Here is an 18,310-nt window from a genome sequence, read left to right as displayed (position 1 = left end):
TGGATATCAATATACAGCCCAGCAGACACATTTTCTCATGAAAAAACGAAAGAGGATGCAACACTGAAAAAGTAAATGTAATCAAACCTCATCTTTGCGCTGCCGTGTTTGCCTTTGTTATTGGATTGAACAGTCATCACTACAGTACCATTGACACTTTAAAGCTGAAATGAACGTCTACCTAATAGATACAGTCAGTCACTGACATGCAAGCTTCTGTAGGCGTATCCATACACTTCATTACATAGGCCTTATATATTCAGAGTTCTCTTCATTTATTTTCCGAGACCTACAGTAACACGAGTTATCAGTTTTTCCTAGCCACTGACAAACAATGACTTCCATAATGACACAGGTAGCATATAGCATTCTGACACGACCGTCATCCTTTAGGCTACACATAACTAACTAGACACTGACACTTCCACAAAGATGTCAAGGCAGTGTCATACTAATTACATTGAAGACTTCCATGCAGTCAGCCATTTACTCTCTATCCATCACAACAGGTCATCTTTTCTGCCATGCAGTCAGCCATTTACTCTCTATCCATCACAACAGGTCATCTTTTCTGCCATGCAGTCAGCCATTTACTCTCTATCCATCACAACAGGTCATCTTGCATCATAATGACTCTGCAGAATGACATCATCACAACAGTGACAGAGCACTGAGGGATGGATGATGTCAACACTCATTATTTGTCTGCATCCCAAATGGCACTCTATTCCCTACATAGTGCACCACTTTTGTCCAGGACCCATAGGGAATAGCTAACACAATGTAGGGAATCAGGTGCCATTTAGGACATAGGATACTAAACTGAATTACTTTATTTCTGCCCCATGAAGAGATTTCAACCAGTTCTGTCCTTCATTTATTCTGCTTTGAAGTTAATGTTAAAATAAAGAGTTTATTTCATGTGTAAATGTGAAAATAATATATTTCTTAAAAGGGCCAGGGGTTATTGTGTTAGCTTAGCAACTCCTTGCAGAAGAGAAGGAGATGAGGTTTTTACAATGGAGCTGATGTTCATTTTGTGCATGATGTTTCCTTGTGGATGTACCTTTCTCTGTGCTGCAGAAAGAGGAATTGCCTCTGATCCACAGAGATGAATGTTAACATAAAAATAACAATGCCTTTGGAAGATAAAATAAAATCCAATTTTCTTGTGTACAGCTCATTTGAATATAACTCTAATGATGGTGTTAATGTTTTTTCCTCGTCTCTTGTTCCTCTATTACAAATGGACCCTCTCCTGTATTGTATATTAGATGCTGCATTCACACAGACCCACCATTTCTTGACCAGGTTTGGCACTCACATTTATAATTATGTCTAACAGGCATGTTTAATGTCGCTGATTGCACAGCAAACTGTATGCAAACATGACTTCTGATTGTGTGTGGGTTCTGTCTGTCTGTAGGTCACATCTCTATGGTTATACCTATATGAAGTCTCCATATGAAGTCTCCTTGCTTATGGCGATGTAATGCACCAGATGATGGCATACCATAGCTCTCTGCTGTTCATGACACCTGGAAGCGCCTCTGTTCTGAGACCAGTGCCCCAGCAGATGTTGTCCAGGAAGGTTTCATGTGGTCTTCCAGGAGGTCTTCGCCCAGGAGAGGGTACCAACAGTATGAGACTGCTGGCTGCCATCTCGAGATGTCACAATAAACAGATTGGACTAACTGAGTGAAGGGATAGCAGAGACGAGAAGGCCTGATGGAAATACAGTACATGATCTTCAGTTCGGTAGTCTATTTCTCACACCCACTGTAGCCTACATAGTGTTCAGTGTGCATGTCTGCTCATGTCATGATCCAGGCAGCAAACTCAACATGCCATTCTACTAAAACCTTGAATTAATAACCTCGGCTGATTAGGATCTGATGCCATCCAGTCGATACGGAGCTGCCCCTCTGAGCCTTAACCTCTGAATACCACCTCTCTGATGCTCTGCTCCTCTGAGCCTTAACCTCTGAATGCCAGCTCTCTGATGCTCTGATCCTCTGAGCCTTAACCTCTGAATGCCACCTCTCTGATGCTCTGATCCTCTGAGCCTTAACCTCTGAATACCACCTCTCTGATGCTCTGATCCTCTGAGCCGTAACCTTTGAATACCACCTCTCTGATGCTCTGCTCCTCTGAGCCGTAACCTCTGAATGCCACCTCTCTGATGCTCTGCTCCTCTGAGCCTTAACCTCTGAATGCCACCTCTCTGATTCTCTGATCCTCTGAGCCTTAACCTCTGAATGCCACCTCTCTGATGCTCTGATCCTCTGAGCCTTAACCTCTGAATGCCATCTCTCTGATGCTCTGCTCCTCTGAGCCTTAATCTCTGAATGCCACCTCTCTGATGCTCTGATCCTCTGAGCCTTAATCTCTGAATGCCACCTCTCTGATGCTCTGCTCCTCTGAGCCTTAACCTCTGAATGCCACCTCTCTGATGCTCTGCTCCTCTGAGCCTTAACCTCTGAATGCCACCTCTCTAATGCTCTGGAGCCTTAACCTCTGAATGCCACCTCTCTGATGCTCTGCTCTTCTGAGCCTTAACCTCTGAATACCACCTCTCTGATGCTCTGATCCTCTGAGCCTTAACCTCTGAATACCACCTCTCTGATGCTCTGATCCTCTGAGCCTTAACCTCTGAATACCACCTCTCTGATGCTCTGCTCCTCTGAGCCGTAACCTCTGAATACCACCTCTCTGATGCTCTGCTCCTCTGAGCCTTAACCTCTGAATGCCACCTCTCTGATGCTCTGCTCCTCTGAGCCTTAATCTCTGAATGCCACCTCTCTGATGCTCTGATCCTCTGAGCCTTAACCTCTGAATACCACCTCTCTGATGCTCTGCTCCTCTGCTCCTCTGAGCCTTAACCTCTGAATACCACCTCTCTGATGCTCTGCTCCTCTGAGCCGTAACCTCTGAATGCCACCTCTCTAATACTCTGGAGCCTTAACCTCTGAATGCCACCTCTCTGATGCTCTGATCCTCTGAGCCTTAACCTCTGAATGCCACCTCTCTGATGCTCTGCTCCTCTGAGCCTTAACCTCTGAATACCACCTCTCTGATATTCCTTCTTTCTATCCCTCCTTCTTTCCAGCTGACAGATACAATTTCACTAGTCAGGCAGCCTACTGTACTGTACGAGGGCTGAGGGGTTTTAATGAGGCAGAAGATCCCTGTTAGCGATGACTTTTTAATTACCAGAGGGGCCACATTCTTTCCTCGTCAGCAGTCGGACCATTTTAAGCCCATCAAATAATTTCAGGATGCTTATCCACCCTTATGTTCGGGTGACTATTAACATTAAATGGGATGATATAATTGATGGGAGTGGTACTGGTAAAATTATTGTGGCAGTCTATTGTAACTGCTGCAACCAACTCAGTGGCCTTGTGGTTTGAGCGTCCGCCCTGAGATTGGAAGGTTGGGAGTTTGATCCCCAGCGAAGTTGTAACAAAGACTGTGAAAATGGGACCCAATACGTCTCTGCTTTGCACTCAGCATTAAGGAGATAGATTGGGGTTAAGGCCCTGCGATGGACTAGCATCCTGTCCAGGCGGTGTACTTGCACCTCATGCTACAGAAACAGCAGATTGGCTCATAGGAGTAGCAGCTTGTCTTAGCAAGGCTACTTACTACTGCAGAAGCACTTATTAAAAGTTAAACCAGGGCATAGTAAATTATATAGGCCAAGGCTATGTAACAACTATATCATGCATGTGAATCCTTCTGAACCGCAATCAGTTCCTGATAAAGAAAGTATATTCCCAAAATACAAACAAAACATTTGTGTATAGAGATCAATTACATACCAATGCAAGGATTTCCCTTTAATGTCCCTCAATCATTAGTCTCTGCGTGCCAAAATTACCCAAACATAAGGCCAAGGAACAAAACACCTTTAAATTAAATATAAAGTCTCATTGATTCAATTATACGAACAACATGGCACTCACCCCTCACTTAAAAAGAAGACGCTTTCTCGCCTTGAAAAACATTTACTTTCAATCAGAATCTTTCATTACTTCAGGAGGGCATATCCCCAAGTCCAAACAGTGTAGAAGCCTCCTAATGCAAGGCACCCCCCCGTGGGACTGAAGTTGCTTTGAACATTTTTACATAATGAAGTTCATATCTATACTGTTGTGAAGTGGAGGGAAAGCATTTGAATAGGAAGTGCTAATATTTGAATCCCTCGCTCCCATGACAGAAACACATTCTGTGAAAAGAAAAACAAACAAACAAACAAACAAACAAACAACATCTTTCAGCGTTTCCTCCCAGAAATTGTTTTTGTTAGAGCAAAGCTCAGAAATGTTATTGGCCACAGATGTTATCATTGCCTGTACAGTGTAGGCCTATACAGTGCCTTCAGAAACTATTCACTCTACTTTACTTGTTTAACATTTTGTTGTGTTAAAGGCTGAATTTAAACAAAAATTGAATTGAGATGTTGTGTCACTGGCCTACACAAAATACCCCATAATGTCAAAGTGGAATGATGTTTTTAGAAATGTTTGCAAATTAATAAAACACGAAAAGCTGAAAGGTCTTGAGTCAATAATTATTCAATCCCTTTGTTATGACAAGCTTAAATAAGTTCAAGAGTAAAAATATGCTTAACAAGTCACATTTATCTGTAAGGTCTCTCAGTCCAGCAGCAAATTTAAAACACAGATTCAACCACAAAGGCCAGGGAGGTTTTCCAATGCCTCGCAAAGAAGGGCACCTACTGGTAGATGGGTAAAAATAAAAAAAGCAGATATTGAATATCCCTTTGAGAATGGTGAAGTTATTAATGACACTTTAGATGGTGTAACAATACACCCAGTCATTACAAAGATACAGGCATCCTTCCTAACTAAGTTGCTCAGGGATTTCACCATGAGGCCAATGGTGACTATAAAAATAATTAGTGTTTATCCTCCCAGAGTCGATTCATGCACCGGTGCGTCAATCTAAATTACATAAGTAAATAATCTGCATTAAAATCTGTCAGATTAAGCTAGAGATATGTTTTTTTTGCATTGGATATGTCTCAATCCACCACATCCGCCAGTGTCTCACTTCCGAATCTGCATGAAAGTAGGGGTGTTTGTCATAGACCATGAGACATCTCGAAAATCAGTCATCTCACATAAACGTCTGTAGCGTTTGAACGGTTTGACCTAGAAACTTATGACCACTCTATGGAAAGGGGAGACTCTCACGAACACGATGGTCGTGTCCCTAGTTTTTCTCTACGACTCTCACAAGTGTCAGGAGACTCGTCTGAAGTTAGTACCATCGATGTGCCAACTTCTGTTTGGTAGCGTCTGAACCGTTTAGGCTACAAACTAATGGGACCCCACTGTGGAAAGGGACGTGGCGGCCGTGCACTTCCTCCAGGACTGACACATAGAAGAAATGCCATGCCCCAATTGAACTCCACTGAGTTCACCCCATTAGTTTGCACTATATATCAACATTTTGTCTGTCATTGAATCAACATTATTTCAGCCCTTTTTCAACGCAACAAAGTATAGGTCAGCAATGGGGAGTTACCGCTTCCTACAAGAGTACCAAACTTGTAGACTACATTTCAAGCTGTCTTTTTTATTTTTATTTTACCTTTATTTAACTAGGCTAGTCAGTTAAGAACAAATTCTTATTTTCAATGACGGCCTAGGAACAGTGGGTTAACTGCCTTGTTCAGGGGCAGAACGACAGATTTGTATCTTGTCAGCTCTGGGATTCGATCTTGCAACCTTTCGGTTACTACGCTGCCGCTGCTGATTAAGATGTAAAAAGCTTACATCTTAATTAAAGGGGCAGTGTTGTATTTTCAGAAAGGCTTGAATATGTAGGCAGAGGGGTAGCCTACATTGTCTAATTATCTGTATGGTAATAATTAATAAAAATGTAAAGTAATTTCTTTCATTATACAACACAATTTACAGTCGCCTATTTGACCCATGGTGTTATAGACCAAGTAAAAAATTATTCATTCATATCAAGCTCTTCATAATGTAAAAACGTTTTTAAAAGTCTAATGCAATGTAGGCGTGCATTGAACACCACATATAGGTTACTGTAGGCTATATCATAGAAATCAAAACTATTTCCATGTGAAAATGTTATGGGATTTGCTCCTTCGGTTTTGTTGGTAGACCTAATGCTCAAATAGCCACAATAGCCTATTGGCTACTTTCGAAAATTGTAAGGGCCCAGCCTCAGTGTTCACTGTAAACACGCACCGGAAGTTGCAGAAAATTCTCACAACTTTCACGTTTCCGCTCACAATACCAAAAATGTGCTCAGTGCCCCAAAAATGTGTAGGAACATTGCTTATGAACACGATGGTGTTCTCTGTTTTGCTCTAATACCCCCACAAGTGGGACTCGTCTGAAGGTAACTGGTACCGGTAAAAAAAAAAAAATGAATGGAAGTATGAAGGTAGATTTGTGCCTACCCAAAAAAAGGGGTTAAAATATGTGTAAAAAAAGATCTCCTATATTTAGGACAGACACATCAAAACCTTGTTTTATTCTTTATTTTTTGACTGTCCTTTTTGCCATTTATGAATGTGTTGTTCAAAGTCTTTCTATAGGATTTAGTAGTAAAGGCCAAAATCAATATTTTATCAAATTCAGTGTTTTCTATATTTTTGGGATACCTAAAGGGGTCCTAAAATTCTAAATCAAATTGCTAAATAATCCATAGTATGACCATCTTAAAACAATTACATTAGTGCTAGGCTGGCAGAACCATTTCAGGGACTAAACAGAATCATCCTAGCAGGGAACAGAGGTTGAGAAACACTGTTGTTGACCCCAGTGTAAGTGGGCAAAGGGTACATGCAATACCAACACAACTTTGGAAACTACAGTACAACTTCAGTAATCAGGGAAGAAGTTCTACTGTTTCATTGCTGAAATATAGTTGAGTGTTGGGGTATCATTCATCTGTCTGACATAATGCAGCAGCTTTGAACAACCAATCAATTGTTCCCATCAGTGCACTTTCTTTGATAAATCAACAGCCCGAAGTCTAGGCAGAAGTCCGTTGATTTTATTGATTTTAACATGTGAATTCCCTTTCTTTTCACAGTCGATGTGAAGCCTGAGGTTCGACAAAATCATCTTGCGTTTACTTCTTCAAATTCTAACAGACCAAAACACAAAGAATAGGCCTAGTTCTTATCTGAGAAACAACCAACAGTCAAAGGCCAGGTAAAGAGAAGACATCATTTCCCATCACATGAGACTGTCATGTAAAATGTAATTTACCAAGAGATAAAAAAAATGAGATCATTGTACATTATTGATCCACCTGTAAAAAGGGCCACGTGTCAACCTTCTGCACTTTATCAGTTTCTCTGCAGCCAGACAGCCTGACGATCACTGTTCCCAGTGATTCTCAACAAGACTCTGGGGACAGGGGGAAGGAGTAAGGGGTCGCACACAGTCCATCTTTGGTAATATTGAAGTTTTGAACCACAACCCATTCCAATCCCCATTACTATGACCCAGTATTGAAGAAAAAAAATCCATATTGTGAAATACCGAAGATATATCTCCACTGAATTACATCAGAATGACTGGGAGTGTGAGAAGTGTCAGACACTTCTCTGGAGGAGCCTCTCTGGGTGTTTTCTTCACGTTTGTATTAAGTTCAGGTGTCTGTGGTGTCCAGAGGAGGAAATCGGTAGGATCGTTGTGTATTATTGGCAAAGTGAATGACCCTGTCGAACAGATAGAGGACGTCTAGGCTGCCAGGAAAAATGAGTAAAATGGCTGGTGGGAATAGGAGAGACAACAACAGACTAATAAAGATATTCCACACTATTCCAGAGAGAGGGACATGGGGACATGGAGACATAGGACAATGAACCTGAGGAGTAATGAAATAAAGAGTTCTAAGCATATTTCATCTCACAACTTACAACGGCTGTGAGAAGAGACCATTAGCAGGCATTCAAGTGTGGCTCAGTTGATTGGGGAAAAACACAGACTCAATCATAGACTTAATCTTTTCTGTTTCACCTAATCTCAACGTTCAGTGCTGGTGCAACTTGCTGAGAATCACGCTACCTTTATTTTGTAAATAGTTTGACATATTAACAAGATTGTTGCCAGTTTCCTTTTAAAGAGATTTTCCGTACCTACTTCAAAACATCCCTTACAAAAAAGGATTAAAGTTTTGAAACTGCTGTAAAAGTGCAGTAACTGCAGTCGACTGTGGTATTTTGGATGCAGTAATTGCAGAATAACTGCAGTTATGATGCACTGTAACTGCAGTTACACTGCAAACTTACTGCAGTAAAAAAAATTTATTTTGGATGCAGTATTTGCAGCATACTGCGGTTATACTGCAATCTGACTGCAATATTTTTTCATAAGGGATGACAGCATTGTTAGATCTCAAGTGATTAGTAAGACTACACCACAGTTGAAAGAGGTTAGTTATGATCATTTTGTATCTCACACTGTTGGCTAGTCTATATCAAATCAAACAATTATCAACATTAGCTAATTAATTGAATTAGCTTGTGATAGCCGTTGATAAGATGCTTCTGTTTAGACATAATCAGAACCTTTACTTGGTGAAACTTTCTTTGTTCTCGATTCGGAAGTCACTGGTGCCTTCCAAACTCCCATGGCTAGTTACAGGTGGAACGATGGAATTTAGAAATTAAATTAAATATGTTTTTCCTCCATGAAGTAATCCAACAATGTACAGTACCACTCAAAAGTTGGGATACACCTACTCATTCAAGGGTTTTTCTTTATTTTTACTATTATCTACATTGTGGAATAATATTGAAGACATCAAAACTATGAAATAACACATATGGAATCATGTAGTAACCAAAAAAGTGTTAACTTCTTTGGGATAGGGGGCAGTATTTTCACGGCCGGATAAAAAACGTACCCGATTTAATCTGGTTACTACTCCTGCCCAGAAACTAGAATATGCATATAATTAGTAGATTTGGATAGAAAAGACTCTAAAGTTTCTAAAACTGTTTGAATGGTGTCTGTGAGTATAACAGAACTCATATGGCAGGCCAAAACCTGAGAAGATTCCATACAGGAAGTACCCTGTCTGACAATTTGTTGTCCTTCTGTTGCATCTCTATCAACATTACAGCATCTGTGCTGTAACGTGACACTTTCTAAGGCTTCCATTGGCTCTCTAATGCCGCCAGAAAGTGGAATGGGGTGTCTGCTGTCTCTGGGCAAAGTACAACAGCTCTGTTTGTGAGTGGTCAGCCTGGTGACAGTGAGACTGAGATGCGCGTTCACGAGACTTCTCCATGTTTTTCTTTCTCTCTCTGAATGAATACAACGTTGCCCGGTTGGAATATTATTGCTATTTTATGAGAAAAGTAGCATAAAAATTGATTTTAAACAGCGTTTGACATGCTTCTAAGTACGGTAATGGAATATTTAGAAAAAAAATTGTCACGAAATGCGCTCGCGCATCACCTTTTGGATAGTTACGTGAACGCATGAACAAAACGGCGGTATTTGGATATAACTATGGATTATTTGGAACCAAAACAACATTTGTTGTTTAAGTAGAAGTCCTGGGAGTGCATTCTGACGAAGAACAGCAAAGGTAATCCAATTTTTCTAATAGTAATTCTGAGTTTAGGTTGTCCCAAACTTGGTGGGTGTGAAATTAGCTAACCGCGATGGCCGAGCTATGTACTCAGAATATTGCAAAATGTGCTTTCGCCGAAAAGCTATTTTAAAATCGGACATAGCGATTGCATAAAGGAGTTCTGTATTTATAATTCTTAAAATAATTGTTATGTATTCTGTCAACGTTTATCGTGAGTAATTTAGTAAATTCACCGGAAGTTTTCGGTGGGTATGCTAGTTCTGGACATCACATGCTAATGTAAAAAGCTGGTTTTTGATATAAATATTAACTTGATTGAACAAAACATGCATTTATTGTATAACATAATGTCCTAGGAGTGTCATCTGATGAAGATCATCAAAGGTTAGTGCTGCATTTAGCTGTGTTTTGGATATTTGTGATGCATGCTAGTTGCTTGGAAATGGCTGTGTGGTTTTTTTGTGTCTATGTACTCTCCTAACATAATCTAATGTTTTGCTTTCGCTGTAAAGCCTTTTGGAAATCGGACAACGTGGTTCGATTCAGGAGAAGTGTATCTATAAAATGGTGTAAAATAGTCCTATGTTTGAGAACTTTGAATTATGACATTTTGTGGTTTTAAATTTGGCGCTCTGATTTGTCACTGGCTGTTGAATAGTGTGGGACGATTTCGCCCCACCTCCCCTAGAGAGGTTAAACAAATCGAAGTATATTTTAGATCTTAAATTCTTCAAAGTAGCCACCCTTTGCCTTGATGACAGCTTTGCACACTCTTGGCATTCTCTCAACCAGCTTCATGAGGTAGTCACCTGGAATGCATTTCAATTAACAGGTGTGAGTGTTAATTATGGAATTGATTTCCTTCATAATGCATTTGAGCCAATCAGTTGTGTTGTGACAAGGTAGGGGTGGTATACAGAAGATAGCCCTATTTGGTAAAAGACCAAGTCCATATTATGGCAAGAACAGCTCAAATAAGCAAAGAGAAATGACAGTCCATCGTTACTTTAAGACATGAAGGTCAGTCAATACGGAAAATTTCAAGAAGTTTGAAAGTTTCTTCAAGTGCATTCACAAAAACCATCAATTGCTATGATGAAACTGGCTCTCATGAAGACCACCACAGGAAAGGAAGACCCAGAGTTACCTCTGCTGCAGAGGATAAGTTCATTAGAGTTAACTGCTCATCAGATTGCAGCCCAAATAAATGCTTCACAGACACATCTCAACATCAACTGTTCAGAGGAGACTGTGTGAATCAGGCTTTCTTGGTCAAATTGCTGCAAAGAAACCACAACTAAAGGACACCAATAAGAAGAAGACCGGTGGAAATCTGTCCAAATTTGAGATTTTTTTGTTCCAACAGCCGTGTCTTTGTGAGACGCAGAGTAGGTGAACGGATGATCTCTGCATGTGTGGTTCCCACCATGAAGCATGGAGGAGGTGTGATGGTGCTTTGACACTGTCTGTGATTTATTTAGAATTCAAGGCACACTTAACCAGCATGGCTACCATTAGCATTCTGCAGCAATACGCCATCCCATCTGGTTGGCGCTTAGTGGGACTATCATTTGTTCTTCAACAGGACAATGACCCAACACACCTCCAGGCTGTGTAAGAGCTATTTGACCAAGAAGGAGAGTGATGGAGTGCTGCATCAAATGACCTGGCCTCCACAATCACCCGACCTCAACCCAGTTGAGATGGTGTGGGATGAGTTGGACCGCAGGGTGAAGGAAAAGCAGCCAACAAGTGCTCAGAATATGTGGTAACTCCTTCAAGACTGTTGGAAAAGCATTCCAGGTGAAGCTGGTTGAGAGAATGCCAAGAGTGTGCAAAGCTGTCATCTAGGCAAAGGGTTGCTACTTTGAAGAATCCAAATGTAAAATATACTTTGATTTGTTTAACACTTTTTTGGTTACTACATGATTCTGTAGGTGTTGTTTCATAGTTTTGATGTCTTCCCTATTAATTTGATTTCTGAGTCTTGCACATGATGTGCAGCACTTTGGGGTGGACACCCACATTTTCAATCAATGAGAGAAGACAAAAATACTCTTAGAGGGCGACATTTACCTTTTGGATTACTTCATGACGCAAAAATTGACAGAAGTACATGCACGTGATGAATGCATACTAACCAAGGTCTTGCAGATGTTTACATGGTTTTGCGCATGTGCCAGAATTCTCAACGGAGGTATCACAGTCTGATTTTAGGCAAATTGTTGGCTAGCTAGCAAGCAAACCTAGCTACTTCATGAGCAGCATTTCTTTGTTGTTTTTGGAGACTTCATTAATGTTTTATCTGTGGCCCTGCAACTGCAGAACGAGCAAGAGGAAGTCTATCGCTGGTGGGGTAAGTTTCTCAAAACCAATAAGTTTCTGAAATCACAAAAAAAGTGTCTGGACACTTCTATAACATCCCATTTACATTCAAAATACAGATTAAGTGAAAAAAAAGTGAACCTGTCCTTTAAAGCCTATTTACAGAGAGAGTAAATTTAAGCACCAGAAGTGTCCGTATTGTCTCTCCCCTATTTTTCATTCACCCTTTATTTTACACCTGTACAGTTTGAATGTAGGTTGCAGATATTATATTGAGAATATATGTCATTGTGTTTTTGGTCTGTCAATGCCCTGTGAATTGCCCCAGAGAGAGTTCATAACATTGTCTTGAATTGATTTTGATCCCTCAATCTGATCACCATTTAAATGACACAGTAGTTTGGAATAAGCACTCCATTCAGTCTCTTTTGGGCAGGTGTGCCATAAAGATGTAATGTTCACTGATCCCATTCTTGAATCATCAGCCCCACTCAGAGGCCAATGGCTGTATTGTTGAACAATTGCTTTAAAGGCTACGTGTGTGAGTGTGTGTACACCTGCAAGTGTGTGCAGTAAGTGTGCACGTGTGATTACGCATTGAATATCGCTGTAAATAATGATATCTCAAGACTGAGCTTGTCTAACATAAAATCAATAACTGTGATTACTGATCCTCATCATTAGGAGAAATGCTGCTCTCCTGACAGCAGGCCTCTTTTAATCCAAGCTACTCACAGTGAGACAGCATTGATTGCTGCTGCCATGCTCTACATAATTCAGCCATGCTGCTCATCCTCATAGAGCGATAAAAAGATTAGCCTCAGGGGAAAAAGTAAACAGGAGAGTTAAAGTTGCAAATCATCACTTCATCCTCCTTTATTTTTTTCTGCAGTAGCGTCTCCGTAGCTCATCATGAGGATGAGGCCCTATCTCCACATTCTGCAGAAATATCAATATAGATTCATGAGTCTCCCTGAAGCAAGGTCCTCAGCTAATTAAATCTGTAATCACTTTGTAGTGTAAAAACAGCAGGGGGGGGGGGGGGGGGGCATGTTCAAATGAGGGCCAGTAGAGTTTTATTTAACAAAGAAAGATAATTGGGTTCAGGGCCATTCGTTCTCCTCATAAAACATAGAGGTTTCTACTTCCCATCAGGCTGGTGATATCAATGCTCTGTCTGTGCTGCTCAGCTAGTGCACTACTTCACACACACACAGACAGAGACAGATTAATTTATTAAACCCAGAGGAAAAACTAAAAATACTCATGGGCAAAGCAGCAACGGCTCCTCTTGCAGCCAAATATGCATTTGCCTGCCATAACCTGAAGGATACTGAATAATAACATCTGCATAGTAAGCAGTTTCTTACTTATTATTTGTATTATTGTTATTACTATTATTAATATTCCAAATAGTAGTGGTAGGGGTAGTAGGGGTGATGGCAATAATAGCAGTTTAATGATGGTGGTAGTAGTAATGATGATGGTAGTTGTAGTACTGATGTAATGGTGAGGATAACAGTTAGAAAATAAAACTAACTATGTTTAGCCTTTTATATTTATTATATTTCTACTATCGACTGTTACCATTTTATTGTTGTTATTTTCTTTAGCTATTTATTTATTTGTATTACTATTTACGACCATTTTATATTATTATATTACAATGTATATTGTATACATTATTGCTTTGGCAATATTGACGCAATGTTTTTCATGCCAATAAAGCAGTTTGAATTTGAATTTGAGAGAGAGACTACTTCACCTGGAGACAGAGAGAGACTACTTCACCTGGAGACAGAGAGAAACTACTTCACCTGGAGACAGAGAGACTACTTCACCTGGAGACAGAGAGAGACTACTTCACCTGGAGACAGAGAGAAACTACTTCACCTGGAGACAGAGAGAGACTACTTCACCTGGAGACAGAGAGAGACTACTTCACCTGGAGACAGAGAGAGACTACTTCACCTGGAGACAGAGAGAGACTACTTCACCTGGAGACAGAGAGAGACTACTTCACCTGGAGACAGAGAGAGACTACTTCACCTGGAGACAGAGAGAGACTACTTCACCTGGAGACAGAGAGAAACTACTTCACCTGGAGACAGAGAGAGACTACTTCACCTGGAGACAGAGAGAGACTACTTCACCTGGAGACAGAGAGAGACTACTTCACCTGGAGACAGAGAGAGACTACTTCACCTGGAGACAGAGAGAGACTACTTCACCAGGAGAGAGAGAGTGAATACTTCACCTGGGGAGAAGAAGAGGGACTATTTCACTGAATGAGCGAGAGACAGTAGAGTTTGTCAATGCAAACATATGTTTCCCATGCCAATAAAGCCCCTTGAATTGAATTGAATTGAGAGCTTCATCTGGAGATAGAGAGCAAATACTTCACCTGTAGGGGGAGAGACTACTTCACATGGAGAGGAGAGAGAGAGAGAGAGAGAGAGAGAGAGAGAGAGAGAGAGAGAGAGAGAGAGAGAGAGAGAGAGAGAGAGAGAGAGAGAGAGAGAGAGAGAGAGAGAGAGAGAGAGAGGGACTATTTCACCGAGAGAGAGAGTTTGTCAATGTAAACATATGTTTCCCATGCCAATAAAGCCCCTTGAATTGAATTGAGAGCTTCATCTGGAGAGAGAGACTACTTCACCTGGAGAGAGAGAGAGAGAGAGAGGGATACTTCGCCTGGAAAGAGAGAGAGAGATACTTCACCTGGAAAGAGAGATAGAGATAATTCACCTGGGGAGAGAGAGAGAGGGATACTTCACCTGGAAAGAGAGATAGAGATACTTCACCTGGGGAGAGAGAGATAGAGATACTTCACCTGGGGAGAGAGAGATAGAGATACTTCACCTGGGGAGAGAGAGAGAGATACTTCACCTGGGGAGAGAGAGATAGAGATACTTCACCTGGGGAGAGAGAGATAGAGATACTTCACCTGGGGAGAGAGAGATAGAGATACTTCACCTGGGGAGAGAGAGATAGAGATACTTCACCTGGGGAGAGAGAGATAGAGACTACTTCACCTGGGGAGAGAGAGATAGAGACTACTTCACCTGGGGAGAGAGAGATAGAGATACTTCACCTGGGGAGAGAGAGATAGAGATACTTCACCTGGGGAGAGAGAGATAGAGATACTTCACCTGGGGAGAGATAGAGATACTTCACCTGGGGAGGGAGAGAGAGAGAGAGAGAGAGAGAGAGAGAGAGAGAGAGAGAGGGATACTTCACCTGGAAAGAGAGATAGAGATACTTCACCTGGGGAGAGAGAGAGAGGGATACTTCACCTGGAAAGAGAGATAGAGATACTTCACCTGGGGAGAGAGAGATAGAGATATTTCGCCTGGAGAGAGAGAGGGAGAGGGAGAGAGAGAGAGAGAGAGAGAGAGATACTTCACCTGGGGAGAGAATGCGACTACTTCGCCTGGAGAGAATGAGAGAGACTACTTTGCCACGGAGAGATAGAGAGAGAGAGAGAGAGAGAGAGAGAGATACTTCACCTGGGGAGAGAAAGAGAGATACTTCTCCTCGTGAGAGAGAGAGATCCTTCATCTGGAGAGAGAGAGAGAGAGAGAGAGAGAGATACTTCATCTGGAGAGAGAGAGCGCAAATACTTCCCCTGGAGGGGGGAGAGACTACTTCACCTGGACGGGGGAGAGACTACTTCAGCTGGACGGGGAATAGACTACTTCACATGGAGGGGGGAGAGAGAGAGAGAAAGACTACTTCACCTGGAGAGAGAGAGACTACTTCACCTGGAGAGAGAGCGACTACTTCACCTGGAGAGAGAGCGACTACTTCACCTGGAGAGAGAGGGTCTACTTAACCTGGAGAGAGCGAGAGAGAGACTACTTCACCTGGAGACAGAGAGAGACTACTTCACCTGGAGAGAGGGACTACTTCACCTGGAGAGAATGAGAGGGACTACTTCACCTGGGGGGAGAGAGAGAGACTACTTCACCTGGGGAGAGAGAGAGACAACTTCACCTGGGGAGAGAGAGAGAGACAACTTCACCTGGGGAGAGAGAGACTACTTCACATGGGGAGAGAGAGACTACTTCACATGGGGAGAGAGAGAGAGAGAGAGAGAGAGAGAGAGAGAGAGAGAGAGAGAGAGAGAGAGAGACTACTTCACCTGGGGAGAGAGAGAGAGACTACTTCACCTGGAGAGAAAGAGCTACTTCACCTGGAGAGAGAGCGAGAGAGAAAGAGAGAGAGAGAGGGAGACTACCTCACCTGGGAGAGAGAGAGACTACTTCACAGAGAGAGAGAGAGAAACTACTTCACCTGGAGAGAAAGAGCTACTTCACCTGGAGAGAGAGCGAGAGAGAAAGAGAGGGAGACTACCTCACCTGGAGAGAGAGAGACTACTTCACAGAGAGAGAGAAACTACTTCACCTGGAGAGAGAGAGAGAGAGAGAGAGACACTACTTCACTGGAAAGAGAGAGAGACTACTTCACCTGGAGAGAGAGCGAGACTACTTCACCTGGAAGGGTGGGGGGGGGGGGACCGCTGTCAAGGGTACGACAGACAATCACTTGTTTTGTCTTGAGGGTTTAAGTCAGTGGTGGGATGGAGAAGGTAATGGGATTCAGGAGAGCTCCAGACAGAGCTGGAATTCTAATGGAGGACAGAGGGAGAAGATACTCTCTGTACAGGTAGACGGATGTAAAAAGCCGCAGGAAGTAGGGGAGTTGAAGCACCCCCTGAAAAATGTTTTCACAAAAGTAGTGCACTGGGGCTTTACTAGTCCTGTATTAATAGACGGATGTAAAAAAATAAAAAATAATCTGCATCGCCACATTATACCCCCACAGCAAAACTACTTTCCATGGCTATGGGTATGCACGCATGATACGCATACACAGCGAGAGAGAGCAACTCCATGTAAGAGTTTGGGAACTCTTTTCATCCCTCAGGTGAGGAGCAGTGGTGTAAAGTATAAATACTTTCAAGTACTACTTAATTCGTTTTTTGGGGGTATGTGTACTTTGCTTTACTATTCATATTTTAACAACTTTAACTTTACTACATTCCTAAAGAAAATAATGTACTTTTTACTCCATACATTTTCCCTGACACCCAAAAGTACTTTTGAATGCTTAGCAGTACAGGAAAATGATCCGATTCACACACTTATCAAGAGAACATCCCTGGTCATCTCTACTGCCTCTGATCTTAGTTTGTAAATTATGTCTGAGTGTTGGAGTTTGCCCCTAACTATCCGTAAAAATAAAGCCATCTGGTTTGCTCAATGTAAGGAATTTGAAATGATTTATACTTTTACTTTTGATACATTTTATTTTTGCAATTACATTTACTTTTGATATTTAAGTATATTTTAAACCTAATACTTTTAGACTTTTAGTCAAGTAGTATTTTACTGGGTGACTTTCACTTGAGTCATTTTCGATTAAGGTACCTTTACTTTTACTCAAATATGACATTTGGGTACTTTTTCCACCACTGATGAGGAGCTGCTGTACATTTTGAGTGGTGCCCCCTGCTATTTCCTGATCCACTCACTCTACTACACCTATGCTCTCCGCTTACATTTGCATATACTCTGAATTAATTTCATGCACTTATGCAACCTGAGATATTGGCTAAAACCACTGCTGTAGTAGGCCTACTGCCAAGACCCATCCTCAAACATTCTGCTTACTGTACCACTTTTCCAATTCCAACATATCCCATGTTACACAAACCAACAGCTTCTATCATTCCCTAGTCAAACGCATAAATCCAAACGCCAAAACGGAATTATTATTAATAACTAAAAACATAGATTTCACCTGCTACACATGATAGCTTTATAAGGTCTTTGCACTCATGGTTGTCTTGTAGGCTAATTTACTCTAGTGCAGTGCTCTCCAGTCCTCCTGTAGGTTTTCACTCCAACCAGTTGTAACTAACCTGATTCAGCTCATTAACCAGCTAATTATTCGAATCAAGTGTGCTAGATTCTAGATTAGGGTTAGAGCAAAAACCTACAGGATTGTAACTCTTCAGGAACAGGGTTGGAGAGCCCTGCTCAAGTGCTCAATCCTAGAATACAGGTGACTAGGCAGCACCATGATATTCTTCTGCTCCACTGAAGAGATGTGGGCCTATCAGACTTTGGTTTCAATGCATTTTGATAATTTATCACAGTAACAGTTGAATTTGTCATTTGGAGCCGAGCCAGAGATAGGCTAGTTGACCTATCTCTGCCCCACCCCCCACTAGTGATGGTGACAGGGATACAGACTTCTTATTCTACAAATCAGGCTCATTTCTAGTTTTAGGCTAAACTAAACGAACACTTCTGCAACTCGAAATGTGCGTGCACGAGTATCCTATCCACCTTCAGCATGC

Source organism: Salmo salar, chromosome ssa10 (assembly GCF_905237065.1).
Source record: "Salmo salar chromosome ssa10, Ssal_v3.1, whole genome shotgun sequence".
Lineage (NCBI taxonomy): Eukaryota > Metazoa > Chordata > Actinopteri > Salmoniformes > Salmonidae > Salmo > Salmo salar.
The sequence above is the reverse complement of the archived record's forward strand: the minus strand, read 5'-3'. Positions refer to the sequence as shown.